This window comes from Protopterus annectens, chromosome 14.part0 (assembly GCF_019279795.1).
Source record: "Protopterus annectens isolate FY-2018-M chromosome 14.part0, PAN1.0, whole genome shotgun sequence".
NCBI lineage: Eukaryota > Metazoa > Chordata > Ceratodontiformes > Protopteridae > Protopterus > Protopterus annectens.
The window spans coordinates 481,914,470-481,939,984 of record NC_056748.1 but is presented as its reverse complement, the minus strand read 5'-3'; the positions used below and the strand labels follow the sequence as shown (position 1 = coordinate 481,939,984).

Below are 25,515 nucleotides of genomic sequence, written 5' to 3'. Positions count from 1 at the left end.
TAGAAGAAACTAATTCTTTATTCTACCGTACAGGTAATGCCTTTAAATCATCCCACAGTATAGTGCCTGCTACCCATCCATTATTTAACTCCAAAAATGTATTAAGTTCATTTAAAACCCACTCTTTAAAACCTTTAATTTTAAATATGCAAGCCAGAATTCTCTGCCAGAAAATTAAATGATTTCTTACATTGAAATTAAAAGTTATGCATTATGATCAGAAAAGTGGACATGACATTAAGACTTCATGCAGTTTGGAATAAAGATTATTAGAGATGAAAACCTATGTTTGTTTGCATTCCAAATCTAAAGGAATAATGAGTATAGTTGAGGGAACTTGCCATTTTTAGATCATAAATATCTCTTAGATTCAGTGATGTAATAAAATGATTCTTTTTTTTTGGATTGTGCTGTTATTTTGGGTTTGTTGGCTCTGGAGGTATCTGTGTCAGAATTAAAATCTCCAGCCAAAATGATTTCATCTCCAACATGCAAGCTATGGTATCGAAGTATTTCTCAACAAATCTAGTCCCCAATCCAGGTAACCAGTATGAGTTAACGTATAACATTTCTTATTAATTTCTAATACCGACAAACAACATTCCATCTCCATCAGAAAAAATACTAAGAATTTTAGGCATAGTGGGAAAATGTTTCCACAATATGAAGAGTACCTCTCCTTTTATTTTTGCAACAAGAGTCAGCTAGAATTGAACCACCATTGAAGGACAGTTTATCTAAATCTTTTTTTGCCAAGTGAGTCTCTTGCAAAAAGATTATATGTGCTTTATGCATTCTGATCAACTTAAGTAAACTGGCTGTTTTTATATTATTGTTAATGCCACTGATATTGAGTGAAAGACAATTATAGACTAACATGTGAGTGGAGTATATTTAGAACATCTGCAATATGATTTTATATACAGTGGCTTGTAGCAACCTTTAGAGTATTTTATGGATGAAACAATTTAACTTTTAATGTTTTTCAACAAAATGCTATATACAATGACACACATGGAACAATATGTTCCTGGTTTGATTAAATTATTACTCAAACCACCCACTATCCACATCTCACACTCTCAATATTCTATCTTCAGCTACTGCCCTGAATGAAAGATAAAACTTTCAACAGTATAATTATAAAAATATAGTAACCTATTACTACTGCAATTACTGGTCATATATTTTCAATACTATATTACTATCCATATTGATGAATTATGTAATTAAAAATATTAATATGAAGCATAATGTAAGGATCTGAAATTATTCAAAAGTATTTGGAAATGAGACAGGAACAGCACACCACAGCATCCCCAGATCCAATTTTGAGGAATCAGGCAATCAAATTCTACCATGGCCTCAGAAGAAAGACTTCTTGGGACCTGCAAACACTATGGCCACAGAATCACTTTCAAACTCTACTCTTATATGGAAGTTATATTGGAAAGTAAAAAGAATCCATAAAGTACAGTTTTGTACCTACCATAAATGTAGATGTTCGAGTGTTCACCCTGCTGCAGTCATCACACTTGGGTTATCCTGTCATCAAGCGGTCCTGCAGTCGGCCGGAATTCCAAAGTCTTGGTCTGGCGTCGGTTACTGTCGCTTCTTCCCTGACGTCAGTGCGCCAGGGGTATATATAATGCATCAGACGCCATTTTATTCAGTTTTTCTTGCCCAAGATGTCAGGTGCCCCCAAAAAGGTGGTCAGTAATTAGTACTAAATTAAGTAATTTTTGCACTAACACAAAATCCCTCCAGCTATAAGCAAATACATCAGGAAGGTATTGTAGAGATTTAGCCAGTTAGATCAGAGGGGATGGAGGGAGAGTAACCTGGACTGCAGTAGGGTGAACACTCGAACATCTACATTTATGGTAGGTACAAAACTGTACTGTGTTCATCGTGTTACCCTGCTGCAGTCATCACACTTGGGTAGAATCTCAAAGCTATGGATGGGGGGAGGAGTTATAGATGGCTAGAAGGCCTTGCAGAACTGCAGTGGTGAAGCCAGCTCTAGTCTTAGAGTAAAGTGGTAAGTGATAGTGTTTGGTAAAGGTGTGTACTGAACTCCAAGTTGCAGCTTCCAAAATCTCCTTGGTTGGAACCCCCCTGAGGAAGGCTGTCGATGTAGCTGTTGCCCTGGTAGAGTGAGGCCTAATGGTAGCAGGAATTGGTTTTCCATGATGGGTATAGCAAAAACGAATGCAATGTCCTATCCATTTTGAAATGGTTTGCTTTGATATAGCCTTCCCTTGTGAAGCTGTAGCATAGGATACAAAGAGCTGGCCAGATTTCCTGAAAGCCTTAGTTTTATCCAAGTAGTAACGAAGTTGCCTGTGAATGTCCAAGGAGTGCAGGAGTCTTTCTCCTTTATTCTGTGGGTTTGGGAAGAAGGTGGGTAAGTGAATGGTTTGATTTAAAGACACACTGGAAACCATCTTAGGCATGAAGAAAGGATTAGTTCATAGAAACACTCTGTCTTGACGGAAAATGAGGAAAGGTTCCACTGCCATTAGTGCCTGCAGCTCTGAGACTCTTCTAACTGAAGTTATTGCTAGCAGCAGAGCAGTCTTCCATGATAGGAACTGTAGATCTGCACAGAAAGCTGGTTCAAAGGGGAGTAGCGTAAGTTTTTCCAGAACAAAATTTAGGTCCCATGTTGGTGTAGGTGATCTCCTGGGGGGGGGGGGCTAATGTTTTCTGCCCCTCTGAGGAACTGCCTTAGAAGTGGATGCGAAAATAAGGGTGTTTCCTTGTTGTATGGGCTGAAATAGCTGATGCATGGATTTTAATGGAAGAAAAGGAAAGTCCTTTGTGCAACATCTCTTTTAAATACTGTAGAATCTGAAGCATGTGAGGCTGAAGTGTGTTCTGGCCTTTAGCTTGGTTCCAGGCACAAAAGCTTTTCCATTTGTCCGAATAGACCTTCCCGGTGCTGGGCCTCCTAGCTTCCGGAATAACATCCATAACTGCTTGGGAAAGAGGAGCTGGTTGGATGTTTAGGTGATTTGCCATGAAGCCAGATTTAAGGTTTTTAGCTGGCTGTGAAGAATCTGATTGTTTTGCTGAGTAAGCAAATGGGCAATTTGTGGTAAAATCCAAGGTGGGCCCTGGGCCATATTCCTCAATAGTGGATACCAGTGCTGGCATGGTCAGTCTGGGGCTATGAGTATCAGTAGTGGTCTCTCCTTTCTGACTTTCAGAAGCACCTTTGTGAGGAGAGGCAATGGAGGGAAGGCATATACTGTCAGGTTTTTCCAACTGAATGAGAGTGTGTCCACTTTCCAAGCTTGATGGTGAAGTGTCCTTGTACAAAATTTTGTTAGTTGATAGTTTTGAGGACTGGCAAACAGGTCTATGTCTGGAAGGCCCCATTTTTGAGTTATCATTGCAAATACTTGTGGATCCAGTTCCCACTCGTGGGGATCCATGATGTTTCTGCTGAGGTCGTCTGCCAATGTGTTCTTTTTTCCTGGCAGGAACTGAGCTTGTAACTGAACTTGGTAAGCCAGAGCTGTGTTCCACAAGGTCATTGCTTGCCTGCATAGAGGGTAGGGGTGTGTACCCCCTTGTTAGTTTATGTACCACATTACTGTGGTGTTGCCCATCCTTATCGCAAGTTGTCCTGGATGTAATAGATTCTTGAAGGCTGTCAGAGCATTCTGTACAGCTAGCATCTCTTTTTGATTGATGTGCAGATTCCTTTGATCTGCAGTCTATATGCCTTATACGCACTGTCCTGTCATGTGTGCCCCCCAGGCGTAGTCCGATGAATCTGTTGTCATAGTTTGCCTGGCTGGGGGCAAGGTGAAAGGCTGACCCTTGTTGAGGTGACATGCCAGTGACCACCATAGAAACTCCTGTTGTAGGCAGGGAATGAGAGATATCATTGTGTCCACGCTGTGGCTGTGTTGAGACCATACGCTTTTTAGGTACCACTGTAATCTCCTCATATGCAGCTTTGCAAATGGTATTAGTAGTATGCAAGATGCCATGAAGCCTAAGGCCTGCAGAATTTTTCTTGCAGGTAGTTGGGTCTTTGTTGCCATTGTTTTGAAATACTGAGTCAGTTGTAGTTGTTTGTCTGGCATCAGATAAGCCTTCTGGGCCGTTGTATTCAAGCTGGCACCCAGGAATGTCATATTTTGTGAGGGTACTAGTTTTGATTTCTTTTCGTTTACTGTGTACCCCAGGCAACTTAGAAGATGTTTTACAAAAGCCAGATGCTGTAAGAGGATGTCCTTGCTTTCTGCTTGGATGAGGCAGTCGTCCAGGTATGGGTATATTTGAATTCCTCTTCATCTGCAGTATGCAATTACTGGTGCCAGGCATTTTGTGAAGACTCTGGGTGCAGTAGATAAGCCAAAGGGCAGTGCAGAGAATTGGTAATGGGTTGAACCTGCAATGAAATGGAGGTATCTTCTGCAACTTTGTCTGATAGGGACATGCAGGTATGCCTCCTTGAGGTCCAACGTTACTAGCCATGCTTTCTTGCCCAACATGGGAAGAAGCTGCTATAGTGTTAGTATCTTGAATTTGGGTACTTGTAAGAAGGTGTTTAGAACTGAAAGGTCCAGAATTGGTTTCCAGGCATTGTCCTTTCTGGGGACTAGAAAGAGTCTTGAGTAAAATCCTTGGCCTTGCTCTCGAGTAGGTACCAGTTGAATGGCTCTCATGTCCATGAGAGCTGTAATTTGTCTTTGTGCCTCTGCCCATTGATTTTGTGGCAGGTTTGGCATTCCTCTTTTCATTGGCAAGGTGTGAAAATGGAATCTGTATCCTCATGAAATTATGTCTAGGACCCATTTGTTCTTTGTGACAATGTGCCAGTTGTCTGAAAAAAGTGCGAGTTTTCCTCCCAAGGGGGCTGCCAAGAGAGTGCTGCTTGGCCAGATGAGGTGCAAGTCATTGAGTTTGCCTTCTGGTAGTTTGTGACCTGTCTTCTCCTCCCTTCTGTGCTGCAGTGCTCCATTGACGAGGTTTGTACTGGGCTTGTGGTTGTCCTCTGCCTCTTGGATGTCTGTATTTACCCCTCTGTGGCCTGTCAGTAGCTGGAAAGGACCAATTCTTTTGTTGGCCAATTTCTGCTGAAGCGAGGGGGCTGTACCTGTAGGAAATCTTTGACTGTATAGATTTTGCCTTATCCTCCATTTTCTTTAAGACGACTTCTGCTTTAACTCCAAAAAGAACATCCTGCTGTAAGGGAGCACCTAGAAGCTTTGCTTTGACATGATCAGGCAGGGTTTGTTCCTTTAACCAAGCATGCCTACGTATAACAGACCAAGTGACAGCTGCTCTGCAGGAAGCCTCCAAAGAATCAAATCCACATTGTAAAGTATGTTTGCCCACCTGTTCAGTTGCATGCAACAGATCCTGCATTTCTTTCAATTCAGACTGTTGAGGGAGTGTGATCCTCAATGCCAGAAGTCTAAACCTCAAAATACACGCACTCGAGACTCTCCCCAGTATGGAGAAAATCGATGTCTGTGCAGTAACAGAAACCTGGTTCAAGGCTCCTGAGAACACCCTTGCACTAACAGGTTACAACTCATACCATGCGTTTCGGCCCCAAAACTAGGACCGAAGCACAAAAGGAGGGGGAGTATCTATATTCATCAAAGATACCTACACCTCCACGTTAGTGGCACTGCACGAAGCATCTGAAACCATCCATGTGCAACTAACAGCGGGCAAAACTGCCTTTCAGTTTGTAGCCTGCTACAGAACACCCTCCCTATTACAGGAACCCCACTTGGCATTCCTGAGAACAATGGAGAATATGAAGGTCTCTCCAAACACTATGTTATTGGGTGACTTCAACTACCCAAACATTGACTGGGAAAACTACTCAAGCCCAAACACCCTCGCCCACTGTAAAGAATTTCTCAAAAGCCAACTTTGCACTTCTCAAGGCTGAGGTGGAATCCTTCAAAGCCCCTGGGCCAGAGGATAATACAGCCCAATCCGCAGAATCCTTTACAAATGCATTCTATGAGCACCTGCAGGAATGCATGGATCGTGCTATCCCAAATAAAACCAAGACTCACTCCTCCGAAAACAGGAGACTGGTCTGGTGGACCCCGGCCATAAATAAGCTCTACAACAGAAGGAGCAAGCTACTACATGACAGAGCAAAATCCCAAAAAGGGAAGGCATCCCTGATCAGTATTAGCAAGAAACTTCGATCCCTCATAAAATCATCAAAGGCCAGTTTCGAAAGAAAAATTGCCCTAGACACTACAGATAATCACAAGGCCTTCTTTAGTTATGTCAGGAACATGGGCGGAAACTCCCAGATATGCTCTGAATTGTTGCATAACTGTACAAAATATACCGAACCTACAGACATAGCCAACATCCTGGCAGACAGATTCAGCGCAAACTTCTCCCCCCTTCCCCCACGAAGGAGCAAACGCCTATCCCAACTGAATGTAACCTCCCTGACATCACAGATGCACAGGTGAAAGCTGCCCTCTCCAAAGCAAAAAACACAGCATCTATGGGACCGGACGGTGTCCCAGGCTGCGTCTTACACGAGCTCCAAGAAGAACTGAACCCTCACATTAAGTCACTGCTCAAACTTAGCCTTACTACAGGATATGTACCCAAAGAATGGCGTACAGCTACAGTGGTCCCACTCCACAAAGGTGGTGCCACAACGGACCCCGGAAACTATTGCCCCATAAGACTGACTAGTCTGGTCTGTAAAGCTATGGAGCGTATTATCATGGAACTCATAAACAAAGACACTGGGAGCCTCCAGACACTGGACCCTACCTAATTTGGCTTTGTTAAGGGCAGATCTTGTCTCTTAAACCTAGTTGACTTCTTTGAAGTAGTTACCAAAGCCATAGATGGGGGCAAGGTAGTCCACACAGCCTACCTGGACCTCGCAAAAGCCTTCGACACAATACCCCATTCGGGCATCATAAATAAGCTTACCAGCTTAAATATCAACCCCTATATCACAAGATGCATTGCAAACTGGCTCAGAGATGGAACCCAAATGGTCAGAATCGAAGGTGCCATGTCCGAATCCAAACCAGTTACAAGTGGCGTCCCACAGGGCTCAGTTCTGGGACCTCTCTTGTTCGGTATATACTTCTCCGAGTTTCAGGCTAACACGGGGGGATTACGGCTGACAAAGTTCGCAGATGACTGCAAACTGGGGGCCATAATCGAATCTCCAGCTGACACAAGCATACTCCAAAAGGGTCTCACAGAGACGGATGCTTGGTGCCAGAGTCACGGCCTCAAGCGAAATGCTAAAAAGTGCATAGTCATCCCCTTTGGGGAAAAACAAGGTGCCCACAAATTACCACATAGGTGGTAATCCATTAAGTACGGAAGAAGTAATTAGATTTGGGGACCAACGTAGATAGTAATCTCTCCTTTGATAATCACGTTGCCAAAGTGGTTAGAAAGACCTTCTATATAGCCCACCTTATCACAAAAGGGTTTGCATCTAGATCGAGAGGTCATTGTGCCCATCTACTCGTCACTCATCAGGCCCATAATTTAATACAATGCCCCCTTTTGGGATGCATCTTACCAGACACCTGCAGCAACTGGAGAGACCCCAAAAGTACCTCACCAAGAGGATCATGGGCTACAAACAGATGTCCTATGCAGCTCGACTAAAGAAACTCCAGCTCTACTCAGTTGCTTACCGCCTACTCAGAGATGATCTATGCCTGACGTACAAAGCCATGTCAAACCCAGAATTAATGGACATGCTCCATCTCAAAAAATCCATGTCCCTTAGAGCTACACACTCTAGGGACCTAAACCTCAGCACAAAAATAAATAGGACATGCTGGAGGGACAGATTAGTTTCCCAGAGGCTCCCCTCACTCTGGAATAGAATCCCAATTCATGTTAGACACAGCCCTCGCTGACCCTCTTCAAGCGAAATTTGGACGTGTGGATGGGAAATCGCAAATTCACCCCTGGGATCTCTCCTGTGTCCCTGCTAGACAGAGGCACAGTAAACTAATCTTAAAAGGGTACCTTCTGTGACCTACTTTACAGCGGCACAGCAGGCTAATCTAATAGGGAGGTGGAAGCCAAATACACTCTGGCTAGGCTTATAAATGCCCTAGGGCAGATAGTTCATAGCCTAGTATCTACCTATGAACCTGAGTGCAACTCTTTATCCAACCTGGTGAGGGGGGCATTTGTGTGCCTCACGATACAGTCTATAACCAAGATGTTTCAATGTGTGGTGTTTCACCTTACAGGCTTGCTTGTGGAGGCACTGTGTATTTTTATGTTTAGTGGTTGGTGTTGACTTAGTTTCTTTGCATGTGGTTTCTAAAGGCAGCATAAGGGAGAGACTTCTGAAGTTCTAATAAGTTACTTGCAAGTACTTCCACATATGTGGGTTTGTGTGTCGAGACATTTAGTGAGGGAAAATGTGCATGTGCTGACAACCTGTTTGTCAGTATATGAAAGTCGTGTCTCAATTTTCATAGTGTAATTACATCTCTCACATACTATGTTAGTTTGTTTCAGGAATACGTGGTTGCCAGTATACGAGACAACTGCTACATTGCCTCAGGATGCCCATGTCCACCAGGCTGGCCACAGAGATAGCAGGAAAGGGCCTATCCATTGTTTCAGTTTTTTTTTTACTATGGGTTTAACCAGGGAGAAGTGTGGGGAGATTTAACTGGAATGGGATGACAGCACATAGACAAAGAATGGGTGCTATACCAAATGTGAAATGCAGTGATTAAAGAAGGTGGTAACTGCTCTGTGTGCAATTCAGATGCTACTACAGCAACAGGGGCACTGGGGAAGGTTGCAGAGATAGTTATTCTATGGGAAATTTTAACTTGAAAGCATTTGCATCTACACAGGGCACTGCTAACCGCTGCTGCATGACAGCAGCCTAGCGCAACCACTGGGCTTATATAGAATAAGAAAAGCAATTTTTACAACAGCAAGGCCTATGGACCAATCAGGAAAACACAGTAAGTTTTCAGCCAGCAGTCCCTAACTCAGATATGTTTGCTACAGCACACTTCTGCCACAAGAGTGCTTTCAGGGAAAGCTACAAATGTAAAAATGCTGATTTATAGAGCTCAAATGCAGGGAAACCACTCAATCTAAATACTACTGTCCTGTAAATCCAGCAGACACAGTGTAATTTAAGTACTACAGCAGCAGGGGAAACAGAAATTAATACAGGATTCTTGTGAAATTCAGCAAAAGGTGTCATTCTGACCGCTATTTTTTTTTCGACTGAAGCAGTCTAAAAAAAACAAATGATTTTCCTTTAGGAAACCCCCTTAAAAACTCTAAGCCTTTCATGTCCAGAAGTGATAGCAGGAACAAGGATATCAAGCTTATATACAAACTACCAGAGGACAAACTGTCTCACTCAGCATACCAAGCTAGGGCTTCTCTATCATCACTGCCTGTTCCTTTAAGGAAGAAAAGGACACCTTTTAAAAATGTTTAATCTCATGCTACTGATGTCCCCTGTATTTAAATTTCTTGTTTAGGAGATTCAGAAGTAAACATTTATAAACAGAAGAGGAAAAAGCTATGCTGTTACAGAAAACATTAAAGGAAAACTTCACCTCAAAACTCAAAAAAAATTTTTTTTTCATTGTATCTTTGTTGTTGAGCTATTTTAATGCCTCAAAAATCACTCCAAGTGCTTCTTTTATAATTTTAATGAGTTTCTCTCAAAATGGCGGATGATGGGACCTGCCTTGGTAATGTGATCTTATTTTCTTGCTTTCCTTCCTTCTTCCCCGTATAGATTTCAAGTCCTCTTTATATGACTCATGCCAGACATAAGGAAGTGGTGTTGTTTTCTCATGCCATTAAAATATAATGGCAGGACTGCAAAGCACCATCATCTAAACACACCTTCTGTAAAAGAGCTGCTTCTCCGTTTACCTGACTGAGCCTCAGTTATTCATCTGCCAGAGCATGTTCTATGCTATAAATAGCTTTCAGCTACTTGCAGCAAAAGAAAGCAGATAAACAGTTTTTTGTAAGAGAAGTCTTTTGTAGTCCAAACAAACTTGATAAACCCTCCCCCAAAGTCTCATGCTGAGGTGTGAAAACTCACTGCAGTAAATAATCCTTGCTGTACAAGTGACAAGTAGTAGGACTCAACTTAGTCTGTCTGCTACTTCCCAATGCCGTCATTGGGAGGATTTTTCTCTCTTATGAATGATATAGACTATTAAAATGTGCTTTACTAGTTCCTCCATTATTTCTGTCATGTTGTCCCTCCTTTTTTCTATTTCATATTTATTTACACTTTGGGAACCAGGAAAGTGAACTGGTCCCAGGACCATTTTCAGCCACATCATCAATACACTGGCAAAGATAATTATTAAATGCACTTATCAATACAAATAAAAAATACTGACGAAAGACATTGACCAAGACTGCATGCTGAATACATATCCAATGTGACGGTGACCAAGTAAATCAATGAGCAACATTAAGTACCTGGAATCAACAGTTCAGAGTAATGGTGAGTGTGGAAGAGGTGAAGAAGAGAGTACAGGCAGGGTGGAATGTGTGGAGAAGAGTGTCAGGAGTGATTTGTGACAGACGGGTACCAGTAAGAGTGAAAGGAAAGGTCTACAAGAGGGTAGTGAGACCAGCAATGTTGTATGGGTTGGAGATGGTGGCACTGACAAAAAGGCAGGAGTCAGAGCTGGAAGTGGCAGAGTTAAAGATGTTAAGATTTGCACTGGGTGTGACAAGGATGGACAGGATTAGGAATCAGTATATTAGAGGGTCAGCTCAGGTTGGATGGTTTAGAGACAAAGTCAGGGAGGCAAGATCGCGTTGGTTTGGACATATGCTAAGGAGGGATGATGCGTATATTGGGAAAAGGATGCTAAGGATGGAGCTGCCAGATAAGAGGAAAAGAGGAAGGCCTAAGATAAGGTTTATGGATGTGGTGAGAGAGGACATGCAGGTGGTTGGTGACAGAGCAATATGCAGAGGACAGGAAGAAATGGAAACAGATGATCTGCTGTGGCAACCCCTAACGGGAACAGCAGAAAGAGAAGATACATTAATAATGCTTAACTATACTATGTTGTTTAATATAAATAATTAATTGTGCGCACATACTGCACACACAGTGTGTGTGTGTGTGTATACATGTCTCTGTATATGTGTAGGTATATAAAATACGTGTGTACAAAGTGTATGTGTGCCCATTTAAACACAGTTAAGTACTTGTGATTTCCTTTTCTTACTGTTCCTAATGCAAGAACACATAGTTAGTAAATGTATGTTAAAGTAAATTCAGCTGTATATTACAGTTGCTCTCTGACAATGCAAGGACTGACTCAAAGTCAGTGGGAATCTCTTACAATGGATTTGCATGTACCAGATATGCTTCCCCCTCTGGAAGGATGTCACACAAAGCATAAAAGACCTATTTTATGAACAGTACCCATGCACCTAGTTGATAGGGTTGCCACCTGACTCTCTTTCTGCAGTTCTGGCCTGTGTGTGCAGGGGGGGTGTTTGAAAATGGTAAATGCATTTACACTTAAGAAAAAATATTTACTGACTTTTCTCTAAATGTCACAGAAATTTTTGCTACTACTTTTAAGTTATCTCATCACAAGCTATTATAAATAGCATTTAAAGGTTAGAATTTCAATACTATGTTGCTGCGTATGTAAATTTGTCAAAAGAGTTGACAATTGCCTTTAACCTCCTACCCATCTAAGACTGACAGTAGTACCTGACAGGGTAAACTACAGATTTAACTGTGTCTACGATATGCCATGCAGGTAGACACAAATTTCTCTGCAAAGTATGTGAGAAGTTGAGTTTAAAAAAAAAAGTAGGTGGACTTTCCCCTTCCTTTGACTCCCTTGCAAGGAAATAAAAGTTTTAAAAACTACAAGCAGGTTTCTGGGACATAACACAGTGCTGGAACCATATTGTAGAGAGAACGACTGAGTTTAACTGTATGCGAGGGTGGAGTTTTCCTTTAAGTACTGCAGTTTCTATGTTTCATGAAAAATGCAAATTTCTAGCACTCCTCCCAGATGTCATTCTGTTATAGTACATTCACTATCAGCTACATCAAAATTCCTCTCTATACAAAACACTCAAGGCAAGTGCTGAGGACATTAGACACACACAATATCTCATGTTGGTAAGCTTCTTAGTATGATTATCAAATAAAGCATGCAAGAAAACAGCAAATTGTCAGTAGTGCTCAAAATGCAGACCTGAAGTATAACAAATTTCCCAAAGCAATAAGACTGAAACTAAACTAAAGAGAGATGAGCAGGGAGTGTGGCTGATTCTATCAGGCTCTCTCAACAGGGTATAGCATGAGGTCTTACTTCCATAGGAAGGACTGAATGCTGTAACATCTAGCCAAAGGACTAAAATCCACATTCTGAATGCTGGAAATAATTATTTATGGCAAACATCCATGTTTCTTCAGGTAAGTGAATATACTGCCTGCAGCTAGAAGATAAGCCCATGTATGCACAACAGTGTACCACTTCTCATAATGGCTTGCACTGCAAGGGTATTCTGCGTTAGTTTTAAAACTATACAGATGTAAGTTCTGAAGGTGCTGCCAGAGTTTAAGGAAGGGATTTTAACTGTATTCCATACTTCTGTGTTTGTTACTCTTCCAGAAAGCTGAAGGGTTAATGAAGTTATTTTTTGCAATGTGAAAAGGGATCTACTTCACAAGACTGAGTTTTAACATATGATCAAAACTTACACCATCAAGACAAGTATGCCAAAAATGCACAATAATGAAACCCAACAGTAACAATCCAAAATATTGCATATAGCAAGATAGCATGGCTAGGTTGTTCATGGTTACAGTATGTGATGCGTAATGTCTGCCCATGTTTCCAGTAGGTACATCCTATCTATCCTATGCGCAATAATTTGGGTTTTGTTACAGTCAGCTTTAGTTATTGTGCATTATTGTGCATTTTTGGCATGCTGGTCTCAATGTTTTAAGTTTCAGTCATGTGTTAACTCAAGCTTATAAAGTAGACTCATGCAAAGTATCAAGCCTGATTTAATAACCTTCCTGGCAGCTGGCATTTAATTTATCTGCAACATAGAGCAGAAGTTTCTGTGGTACTCATCTCTCAGGCTTTTATAAGTCACTCTGGCTGCTTCCTTTGCCATAACTAGCCTTTTGACTGTGGTACTCATCTCTGTTACGGGTTTAAAATGGACCTCCAGAAGTAATTCTATACAAGATCTCATAGAACTCCCCAAGGATACAGATTCAGAGAAAGCAGACTTCAGCTATCCAATTAATGTCTAAAGAAAAACATGGAAGTCAAGAGGATTCACAAAAACAAAATCTTAGTGGGCATCACAACTTGAGTACTAACTTGTCTATACAGCTTCATGGGGATGGGACAAGTAACGCTCACCTGCAGTCTCTTATTTCATGTAATTTAAAGACATGGCCTTGACTTTCAAAAGATATTCATACAGACTGGACATATACAACCACCACCATCCTCAGAAGGAAGCAGTCATTAAATATCCATCACCACCACCAATCAGGTACCCATACTCCACTTCCAACTTTCTAACACACTCAAAAAACAGGTGCTGCTCAAGCAAGCCAAATGGTGAATGTTTTAAGCAAAAAGCTGATGCTTTACACAAGGGGAGAATAGCAGTTCAGCCCAGTGGCTGCAACAACAACAGGAAACTGATTCTGTGAAAATTACTAGATACTAGCTTTTAACTTCAAGCAAATATATGCAATCAGTCTCTGTTTTCAAAATATAGATTTACCATGATTATGAAGGAAAAGCTACAGATGTTTTGGAGACATCGTATTATAAACATGGAACACACTGGGGATCAACCTGTTAGCAGATGAAGCTTATGGGTAAAGTGATGCACTTAAGAAGTGTTGAGAACAACCTCCAAAATCTTCCTTAAAACAAGTGCTCTACATTGGAAATTTAAAGTGTTGTCAAAGAAATACAGTGCGGTACTTTCTATAAAGCATATACTTGAAGTGAAATCCAGCAACACAATGCAGGCAGTTAAAAAGACCTGAACCTAGAAAACAAGTACAAGGTACAAGCAATACATCTATATAAAACATATTATGCAAACCTCAAAAATCAAGTAACAGCAGGATGGGAGTACTGGGGTTCATGCAGTGAAATGCTTCCACGCTTCCTCAGTATTAGTATGTAACCAACGCAGCGAAACTTTAAGTCCAAAAACAACTTACTCCACTAAGAAGCCATGTTTGGGTGCTTCTGCCAAGGTCCTTCATGACCTTCATAACTATGTTTTGTCATCTGAAGACTGCTAAACATGAGCTACTGCGGAGGTAAACTGAGCTCGCAAAACAAATCAAGCTTAATAAACAAAACCAGTATCAGCAAGCAAGCAAGCAAGCACTACCTGGATCACCCAGACTGTTAAATTCCCTTGCCTAATGGACAAGACATTAATTCCAGCATATACAGGTTACCTCCTCAGAAGGTAGCTGATCAGCCAAAAGAGAGAAGCCAAAAGCTACAGTTGTGTACACTTAACATAAATGTAGATGTTCAAGTGTATTCACTGTTGTAGTCATCACATTTGGGTTATCCCTGTCAGGGTAGCCCTCGGCTGGCCCGAAAACCAGAGACTTAGTATTCCTGCGTCAGTTGCTGTCGCTTGACGACTGACGTCAGTAGTATAAATAAGGCAGATGACGCCATTACATCAGTTTTTCTTGCTCTAACCTGTCAGGAGTGGAAGAACCCCACCAGTGGAAAATAAATACCAATACGTCCCTTGTAAGGAAAGGAGAACAAGTTAGAATGGTAATAAAAGGAGAAAGAGAAGAAAGGGGGATGGAGGGAGGAAAACCAGGACTGCAACAGTGAATACACTTGAACATCTACATTTATGGTAAGTGCACAAAGCTGTACTATATTCTTCGTGTTTCACTGCTGCAGTCATCACATTTGGGTTGATTTCCAAAGTTGAGGAAAAGGGTGGAGGTAGTCAAGGAAACTAGGGGCTGGCTAGGATGCCCTGCAAGACTGCAGAGGCAAACCCTGCCCTGGATTTGGAGAAGAGAGGCAAGTGGTAATGCTTGCTTTAAGTGTGAACAGATGTCCAGGTGGCAGCCTCCAGGATGCCCCTGGTGGGGACTCCTCTGAGGAAAGCTGCAGATGTTGACGCTGCTCTGGTGGAGTGTGTCCTGACCCCCTTGGGGGAAGCTTTCCATGCTGTTTGTAGCAGAAATGGATGCAGTGTGCTATCCATTTGGAAATGGCTTGTTTGGAGATGGCTTTGCCTTCTGTCTCTGTAGCAAAGCTAACCAGCAATTGATCAGACTTTCTGAAGGATTTAGTCCTGTCTAGATAGAATCTGAGCAGTCTGTGCACATCTAGAGAGTGAAGAATCCTTTCCTCCTTGTTCTAGGGATTAGGAAAAAAGGTGGGCAAATGAATGGATTGGTTGAGAGCCACACTGGCCACCACCTTGGGGATGAAGGATGGGTTAGTTCTGAGGGATACCCTGTCTGCATGGAGGATAATGAAGGGTTCCACAGCCAAGAGTGCTTGCAGCTCAGAGACTCTTCTGGCTGAAGTGATGGCCAGAAGGAATGCTGTTTTCCAGAAGAGAAAATTTAGCTCTGCAGAAGAAGCTGGTTCGAAAGGGGGAAGGGTTAGCTTTTCCAATACAAAGTTAAGGTTCCAAGCTGGTAGTGGTGCCCTTTTGGATGGACTCAAGTTGCTAGCCCCTCTTAGGAACTGTTTGATCAAAGGGTGTGAGAAAAGGGGCTGCTCAGTGGGAAAATGAGCAGAAATAGCAGAGGCATGAATTTCTATAGAGGAGAAAGATGCCACTGTGTAGCAGGTCAGCTAAGTAATCCAGGATGAGAGGGAGGGCTGTGTCGTATTAGCTCCCTTAGCCTGGATCCAGATGCAGGACCTTTTCCATTTATCAGCATAAGACTTTCTGGTGCTAGGATGTCTGAACTCACAGATAACATCCAGAACCTGTTTACTGAAGCTGGCAGGTTGGTTTGGGGTTAGGGAATAAGCTAAGATGCCAAATTGTCTGCAATTGGGGATGCATGAATTCACCTTCCCTCTGGGTCAGAAGGTTTGAAATCTGAGGAAGATGTCATGGAGGTAGTGGGGACAGGCTGCGCAGCAAGGTGTACCAGTGCTGCTGGAGCCAGTCTGGAGCTATAAGAATGGTCCTTGGTTTTTCCTCCCTTATTTTCAGCAGTACTCTGTGTATGAGAGATAGGGGAGGAAAGGCACAGACTGATAGATTGACCCCAGGGGAAGGACAGAGCATCCACTTTCCAAGCCATGCAGTGATGCTCCCTGGTGCAGAATTTGCTGAGCTGATGGCTGGTGTGGGAGGCAAAGAGGTCAACCTTCAGGGTTTCCCATTTCTGAGTTATTAGGGTGAATGTACTTATGTTGAGTTGCCACTCGTGTGGGTCCAGAAGACTTTTGCTTAAACCGGTCTGCCAGAGAGTTGAGAGACCCTGATAGGAATTGTGCTAACAGGAGTAGTTGCATGGCAGGGGCTGTGTGCCAAAGGGTCATGGCCAGCCTGTATAGAGGGTAGGAGTCCCTCCCTGCTTGTTGATCTACAACATCACAGTGGTGTTGTCTGTTTTGATCAGGAGAGCCCCTGGAGAGAGAAGGTGCTTGAAAGCTATCAAAACATGCTGCACAGCCATCATCTCTTTTTGACTGATGTGCAGAGGGATTTGCTGTGGGCTCCATTGGCCCTGTATGCACCTGCCGGCCAAGTGTGCATCCCAAGCGTAGTCTGATGCATCTGTGGTGAGGGTGTGGGCGGTGGGGGTGGGGTGGGGAGAAAGGCATTCCCTTGTTGTGGCAGCATGCTGTTGCCCACCAAAGAAAATTTTTTCTGAGGCAAGGAATTATAGGTAGGACAGTTTCCAGGTCTTGAGAGAGTTGACACCAAAAGCTCTTTAGGTACCAGTGAAGTTTCCTCATATGCAGTCTGGCATACGGAATGAGTAGTATGCAAGATGCCATGAACCCCATAGCTTGCAGGATCTTCCTTGCAGATAGCTGGGGCCTGGTTGCTATTTGAGAGAAGTAGGCTGTCAGGAAAATTTGTTTTGCTGGTGTAAGGTATGCGATGTGGGATGCTGTGTCCAGACTTGCTCCCAAGAAGATTATCCTTTTGGTGGGCACCTGTTTGGATTTCTTTTCCCTGATCGTGTACCCTAGGGAGGTTAGTAGGGTCTTTACAAAGGCCAGGTGCTTGCGCAGCTTTTCCTGGCTGTCTGCCTGAATAAGGCGGTCATCTAGGTATAGGTAAATCTGAATATTTCTTTGTCTGCAAAAGGCAATGGAAGGAGCCAGACATTCTGTGAAAACTCTGGGAGCAGTAGATAAGCCAAAGGGAAGCACAGAGAACTGAAAGTGTAGAGATCCTGCCCTGAAGTGGAGATATTTCCTGCAGTACTCCCAGACAGGAATGTGGAGGTATGCTTCTTTTAGATCCAGGGTGTCTAGCCAAGCATCCTTGGACAGCATGTGTAGCAGCTGTTGGAGGGTGAGCATTTTGAATTTTGGGATTACCAGGAAGGTGTTTAGAATGGATAGATCGAGGACAGGGCGCCAGGTGCCCTCTTTTCTGGGCACCAGAACAAGTCTGCACTAGAAAACCTTGGCCTATCTGTTCTGCAGGAACATGCTCTACTGCCCTCATACACTGCAGGGAAAGGGTTTGCTTTTGAGCCTCTGCCCACTAATTTGGTGATAGATCTGGGTACCCTTTTGGGGTTGGAACAGTATGGAAGGAAAATATGTATCCCTGAGACCCAATGTTCAGAACCCAGTGGTCCTTAGTAATGGTGGCTCAGTTGCTTGAGTGAAAGGAGAGTTTTCCTCCTAGGGGTAAGTGACAATGGGCAGAGGGAGGGGGGTGGAGGTGGTGAGTCATTGTGAGTTCTTACCATAAGGGGGTGGCTTAGAACTCCCTGGTTTTGAAGTGGAGGTAGTCCACTGCTTAGATCTCTGCATTCCCTGGGGCTGCTGTCTGGGGGGGGCTGCTTCTACGGGATCTAGGCTGGGCCGGTTTACTGGGAGCAGGAAAGGACCAGTGTTTGGAAGGACAATGCCTGCTGAACCTACGTGGCTGGACCTGCGAGAAATCCTTAACTGTTTGCATAGACTTTGCTTCTTCTTCCATCTTTGAGACCTCCTCTGCCTTAGTGCCAAATAAGTTATCTTTGTGCAAGGGGGCATCCAACAATTTAGATTTGACATGGTCTGGCAGGGGCTGTTCCTTAAGCCATGCATGCCTTCTAATGACAGATCCGGTGACTCCTGCCCTGCAAGAAGCTTCTAGGGCATCAAAACCACAGTGCAAGGTGTGTTTAGTTACTTGACTTGCAAAATGCCTTAATGCTTGTAAATCTGCCCAAGCAAGAAAGGAAGACATTTTTTGTTCCAAGGTATATTGCTGAAATTTCAGCATATGGAACTGACAATTTAGTGCCTTGATAGTAAGAATAGCTAAAGTGTATACATTTTTACCCAATCTGTCCAATGCTCGGGAATCCCTGTCCGAGGGGGTGGGATTCTTAGCAGAGGTTGCTTTAATCCCTTTTGGCCCTTGAGAAATGACCTCAGGATCAGCTGTAGGATTTTTAAAAATATATCTGTGTGAGTCAGGGACTCTATAGTACTTGTCTGGTTTTCTGGGAGCAGGAGGAAGGGCATCAGGAATCGAACCGGATTCGAGGAAAACATCCTCCATAACATCCAGGACTGGGGAGATGGCCAAGGGTCTGTGTTGTGGAAGATCTAGGAATCCCCCCCCCCCCAGAGTCTCTTTTTTAGACTGAGGGTAGTCCTGACTCTCCCACTGGAAATGCTCCCTTAAGGTATGCAGGGTTTCCCCAAAGGAAAAATCCTCTGGGGGAGAGGCTGAAGGAATGGAATCCTCTGCATCAGAATCCTCATAAATGGAAAGGGGTTGCACGTCTTCATATTCAGATGCATCAGATTCATCTGACTCTTTCAGACAAAACTACAGGGGACAGACCTCTTTTCCTTTTGGAGGGGGGGTACCTTGTCTTCCCCCTGAACAGCATGATAAGGTCTTCTGCCATTTTAAGCAAATGAGACTGAGGCAAGGTAGCAGGCGCCTGAGAGTGGGTTGTCGGTTTCTTGGGTGTGGTTCATACTCTGGGCCTAAGAAACTCGGTAGTTTTAGAAAGAACGGTAGTAGCGAAAGAAGACATTGGTTTGTGCTGAGATTCGGTAGTGCGAAGGACTTCCTCGGAAGCCAGTGCCTGCTCAGCAGCTCCGGACCCATCCAAGGTAGAGACGACTGCAGATCCTTAGTCGAAGAAGAGTTTTGCGGCATACGGACTCTGAAAGGGTCTTGGTAGCAGCCTGCGAATCAAGAGAAGCGGGCATCAGGGGCTGCAAAAGCACCTCATTGAGGACTGGAGAACTGACTACTAGCTTAAAGGAAACGTCATTGGTAGGTGTGGACCTGTGCGGTCTGTCTGTCTATCTTAAAATTTTTTCGGAATATCTGCTGTCGGATGACTTCGAGGGCTGTAAGCAAACATATGTGGCTACAATAAGGGCCTGACGATGGATAGTTCTGGTACTGAACAAAGCACATAAGAGATAACAAGGGATGTCGTGGTCTGGGCCTAAACAAGTGACGCGGTAAGTGTGGAAGTCTCGGTATGGTATTTGCTTTCCACAGGCAAGACAATTAACTTTTTGTGACATCGGTTAATGGAAGAAAAAAGAATTCACAATGGGGTACTTCGCTTTAGAAGACTTCAACTTCAATTCGGTAGACAAAAACTCTGGTAGTGGCCGACCGGCACTCATGCCAACTGCATCTGCTTTGGACTCCACAGCAAGAAAGACTGATGTAATGGTGTAGGCTGCCTTACTTTATACTACTGACGACTTGACGTCAGTCCTCAAGCAACAGCAAATGATGCAGAAATACTAAGTCTCTGGTATTCGGGCCGGCTGAGGGCTACCCTGGCCAGGGATAACCCAAATGTGATGACTGCAGTAGTGAAACACGAAGAACATCTAATCATCAGTCAAGAAAAGTACAGTTTTGTACCTACCATAAATGTAGATGTCCGATAGATATGCAACTGCAGTCATAACATATGGGTTGTCCTGCCTCAGGCAGCCCTCGGTCGGCCGGATTCCAAAGTCTGGGTCCGGCGTCGGCTGGTGTTGCCTCCTCTCCGACGTCAGAACGGCTGGAGTATAAAGGCATCGGCCGACGCCATCTTCTTCAGTGTTTCTTGCCCCAGATGCCAGGTGCCCTCCTAGGAAGGCTAAATTTGATGAATGGATAAACAATTCCAGACATGCACAACAGTAATAAACAGATACACCATAGGAGATACCCCCAGCTAGTAGGAATAGGGGTAGTGGACCCATAAAGAAAGTTGCAGAGGGGTAGGAGGGTGGGAAAATCCAACTGCAGTTGCATATCTATCGGACATCTACATTTATGGTAGGTACAAAACTGTACCATGTCCTTCAAGAATGCAACTGCAGTCATAACATATGGGTTGAATACCATAGCCAAGCTGGGGGTGGATGGAACTAAGGAAGGGATGGTGTAGCTAAAATGCCCTGCAGGACTGCCGAAGCAAAGCCTGCTCGGGATCTGGAGTATAAAGGCAGGTTGTAGTGCTTGGTAAATGTATGCACGGAGCTCCATGTAGCAGCCTCTAGAATGTCCTTTGTAGCCACTCCTCTTAGGAAAGCTGTGGATGTGGCTATGACTCTGAAGGAGTGTGGCCTAATATTGGCTGGCACACCTTTTCCATGAAAAGAATAGCAGAATCTGATGCAGTGTCCAATCCATTTTGAAATTGTTTGTTTGGAGATTGCTTTTCCTTGTACTCCAGCAGCATAGGCTACAAACAGTTGGTCAGACTTTCTGGTGGCCTTAGTTCTGTCCAAGTAGTAGCGAAGATGCCTGTGTATGTCCAAAGAGTGCAGCAGTTCCCCCCCCCGTTTTGAGGATTAGGGAAGAAAGTAGGCAGGTGAATGGCTTGATTTAGAGACACCCTGGAAATTACTTTTGGCATGAATGAAAGATTGGTTCTTAGAGAGACTGTCCTGATGAAAAATGAGAAAAGGAGGTACTGCCATGAGTGCCTGTATCTCCGAGACTCTTCTTGCTGATGTCACTGCCAATAGGAAAACTGCTTTCCATGAGAGAAATTGCATTTCTGAAGTTGCTGCTGGTTCGAAGGGAGGAAGAGTTAATTTTTCTAACACAGAATTGAGGTCCCATGCAGGTACTGGCGGTTTCCTGGGAGGTTTGATATTCTTTATCCCTCTTAGGAACTGTCTTAGCAAAGGATGTGAAAACACAGGTGGATCACAATTGTAGTTTGCTGAGATTGCTGAGGCATGAATCTTTATGGAAGAATATGAGAGACCAGTATGAAACATTTCTGTCAAGTATTCCAATATCTGGGGTATACTCAATACTGTTGTATCCTGACCCCTGTTGGCATTCCAGATGATGAATCTCTTCCACTTGGCTGAATAGGTTTTTCTGGTGGAAGGTCTGCGTGGTTCCAGTAAGATCTCTTGAACTTTTTTTGGAAAGAGAGATATCGGAAGGAGTTATGGTAACCTCCAGGCTGTCAGATGCAATGTTTTCAGGTTTTGATGAACAGTCCTGTAATTGTGTTGTGTTAGAAGCAGAGGCCATAGGGGCAGAGGCCATGGTTTGGTCCAAGTTATGCTCAACAGCAATGGGTACCAGTGCTGCCTTGGCCAGTCTGGAGCTATCAAAATGCCTGTTGGTTGTTCTGCTTTGCTCTTCAGTATCACCTTGGTCAGTAGTGGCAGAGGAGGGAATGCATAAATTGTTAGGGAATTCCAGCTGAAGGAGAGAGCATCCGTTTTCCAGGCTAGGGGATGGTGGGTCCTTGTACAGAACTTTTCCAGGTGGTGATTCATGTGAGAAGCAGAGAGATCTATGTCCGGTCTTCCCCATGTCCCTGTTATTTGTGAGAAAATGTGAGGATGCAGCATCCATTCGTGTGGATCCAAGAAGTTTCTGCTCAGCTTGTCCGCCAGTACATTGTCCTTGCCTGGGACAAACTGGGATTGCAAATGTATCTTCAGACTCAGGGATTTTTCCCAGAGAATCATTGTTAGTTTGCAGAGGGGATAAGAATGAGTGCCTCCCTGCTTGTTTATATACCACATAACAGTGGTGTTGTCTGTCCTTATTAGCAAATGTTCTTGTTGAAGTGATTTTCCAAAGTCTTGATTGCATGCATCACTGCCAGCATCTCTTTTTGGTTTATGTGCAGATGTCTTTCCCTTGGTGTCCATTGACCTTGAATGCATCTGCCCTCCATGTGTGCCCCCCCATCCATGATCTGAGGCGTCTGTTGTAATCACTTGACTTGCTTGAGGTTTGTTGAAAGACATGCCTTTGTTTAACTGACTTGCTTGAGCCCGCCACAAAAATTCTCTTTGCAGACATGGAATGAGTGGGATTACATCCTCTAGGCTTTGGCTGTGTCGGGACCATAAGCTTAAGTACCATTGCAGCTTTCTCATATGAAGTCTTGCCAAAGGTATCAGAAGAATGCAAGATGCCATGAACCCCAGGGCCTGCAGGATTTTCCTTGCAGTCAGCTGGGACAGCTTTGCTAGGCCTTTGAAGTACTCTGGTAACTGCTGTTGTTTTTCCTCTGTGAGATAGGCCATTTGTGTTTTTGTGTCCAGTTTGGCTCCTAGGAAAGTAATCTGTTGGGATGGCAGTAGTCTTGATTTTTGAATGTTGACTGTGTATCCCAAGGCCTGTAGTAGTTGAATGACATAGTCCAAGTTTGCTATCAAGGTTTGTTTGTTGCCTGCTTGTATGAGGCAGTCGTCCAGGTAGGGGTATATTTGAATCCCCTGGAGTCTGCAGTGTGCCACTACTGATGCCAGGCATTTCGTGAACACTCTGGGTGCAGTAGATAAGCTAAACGGCAATGCTGAGAATTGATAATGCTCTGTCCCTGCAAGAAATCGGAGGTATCTTCTGCAGCTTTGTCTGATTGGGACATGCAGGTATGCCTCCTTGAGGTCCAGAGTGACCAGCCAAGACCCCTTTGCCCAGCATGGGAAGGAGTTGCTGTAACATCAGCATTTTGAACTTTGGCACAATGAGAAAAGTATTTAGAGTAGACAAGTCCAGTATAGGCCTCCATTTGTTTTGTTTTCTTGGAACAAGGAACAGTCTTGAGTAAAATCCCTGGCCTTGTTCCTGAGGGGGGACCTTTTCTATTGCTTTTAAATTTAACAGCATTGAAACTTGGATGAGTGCCTCTGCCCTTTGATGATGTGGCAGGTTCGGCATGCCTTGTCTTATTGGTAAAGTATGGAAGTAGAATCTGTAACCTTTGTCTATTAAATCCAAAATCCAGTTGTCTTTGGTTAAGATATGCCAGTTTTTTGAGAATAAGGATAATTTTCCGCCCAAAGGTGCTTCTCTTTGAGCCTTTGTATGAAAGTCAAGTCATTGTGATTGTCCTTGTGGTGCAGCTGGACTGCCTGCGCCACTTCTTTGATTTGGTGGTTGCCATTGGCGGCCCCTGTAGGAGCCTCGGTAATGCCCTCTACCTCGGGCACGCATGTTTTTGCCCCTTTGAAACTGGTCAGTGTCTGGAAAGGACCAATTCTTTGAAGGCCAATTCCTGCTGAATCTGGGTGGCTGAACCTGGAGGAAATCTTTGACTGTCTGAACTGATTTAGCTTTTTCCTCGATGGATTTCCGCACATCTTGTGCATTAGCACCAAAAAGCTTCTGTTTTTCCAGAGGTGCATCGAGTAACTTTACTTTAACATGTTCAGGCAATGGCTGTTCTTTTAACCAAGCATGTCTACGTATAACAGCCCCAGTCATAGCTGCCCTACATGAAGCCTCCAATGCATCATAACCACACTGAAGAAAATGATTGCTAACCTGCTGAGTGTTATGTACTAGATCCTGCAATGCCTTTCTATCAATAGGCTCAGGAGAGGCTAGCTTTTTCTGTAAATCATCCAGTAAAAAATCCTGGTACTGAAACATATGAAAAAGGCAATTAAGTGACCTCATGGCCAGGGTGGTAGAGGTATAAACTTTTTTACCCCATCTCTCCAGGGACCTAGCTTCCCTATCTGCTGGCAGTGGATTCTTGGCAGTGGAAGTAACCACTCCCTTGGGACCCTGTGAAATAGTTTCTAGATCCACAGAGTGGGCCTTAAAAAGATGTTTGTGAGTGTCAGGGACCCTATAATATCTGTCTGGCTTGACAGGAGCTGGAGGGAGAGAATCAGGGTTAGCACTGGAGTCAGAGAAAACATCATCCAGGACATCCATAACTGGAGGGATAGCTAAGGGTCTGTGCTGGGGTAGCTTGAGGAAGGTACGTAACCTTTTCCTGGAATCAGAAAATTCCTGACCCTGCCATTTAAAATGCTCCCTCAGAGTGTAGGACTTCACCGAACGAAAAATCCTCAGGAGGAGAGGCAGAGGGAATTGATTCCTCAGCATCAGAGTCCTCATAGGCCTGGAAGGATTCTTCTTGTGTGTCTGAAGGCTCAGAATCCCCAGAGGCTTCGTTTGAAGAGAGGTTGTCAGCCTGCTCAGTTCTGGGCCTTTTCTCTGCAGGCGGCTGAGAACCTCTGTCTGGATGAGGCTGAGACCCCCTGATAAGAGAAATAAGATCTGCAGCAAGAGACATGATCTGTTTATCAGAAGAAGGGGCCTGGGCAGTAGGTTTAGGATGGGCCTTGGCCTGGCTGGCAGCCTTAGCACATGCAAAGGCCTTGATGGACATGGATACAGGAGGCCTAGCTGCCCCACGTGCAGGAGTCACCTTGTCCACGGGAATGGTGTCGGGTAAATCCAGAACTTCGGTATCTGGAGGAAAATCAACAACCGGCACCGGAGTAGGTTCCGAGGCCGAAGGACGTGTTAACGCTGTGTCGTCGGCCTGGAGCGGTTAAATTACCGCCTCTGAAGGGGCCGAGGCACTCGTGGAGGGCTTAGGAGGTGTATCGGTGGAGGACGCGGGCCGAGGAGGTCGGTCCCGGTCCTTTAGTTTTTTTGGAAGGTTGAGTTGTCGGTTGTTCCGATGGCATGATATATGCGAAGGATTCGCCGAAAAAGTCTTCGGCAAACTCTGCCCGGCGCCTGAGAGTGCGCTTGTTAAAGCAGGCACAGGCAGCACAGGCCAAGACGTTGTGGTCTGGGCCCAGGCAAGGAAGGCAATAAGAATGGAAGTCCTTATGAGGTATTTGTTTACCACAAGACAAACAATTATTAACTTTCTCAATTTGTTCTGACATCGGCTGAGGCAAGAAAAAATGTTCCCCAACGGGGTACTTAGCTTTTAGATGACTTCGGTACTGAAAACACAGGAGCTGACCGACCGGCACTTGCGAACTGCTTCTGCTTCGGGCACCGCGCGGCAAGAAAGACTGAAGA

The 25,515-nt window shown here is 44.0% G+C and overlaps 1 protein-coding gene across 1 annotated transcript in view; it reads right to left on the bottom strand.

Annotated features, from left to right (window-relative positions):
- Positions 1-25,515, bottom strand: part of RRP12 (ribosomal RNA processing 12 homolog) — a 1,805,151-nt gene that overhangs the window by 876,869 nt on the left and 902,767 nt on the right. The window lies entirely within an intron of this gene.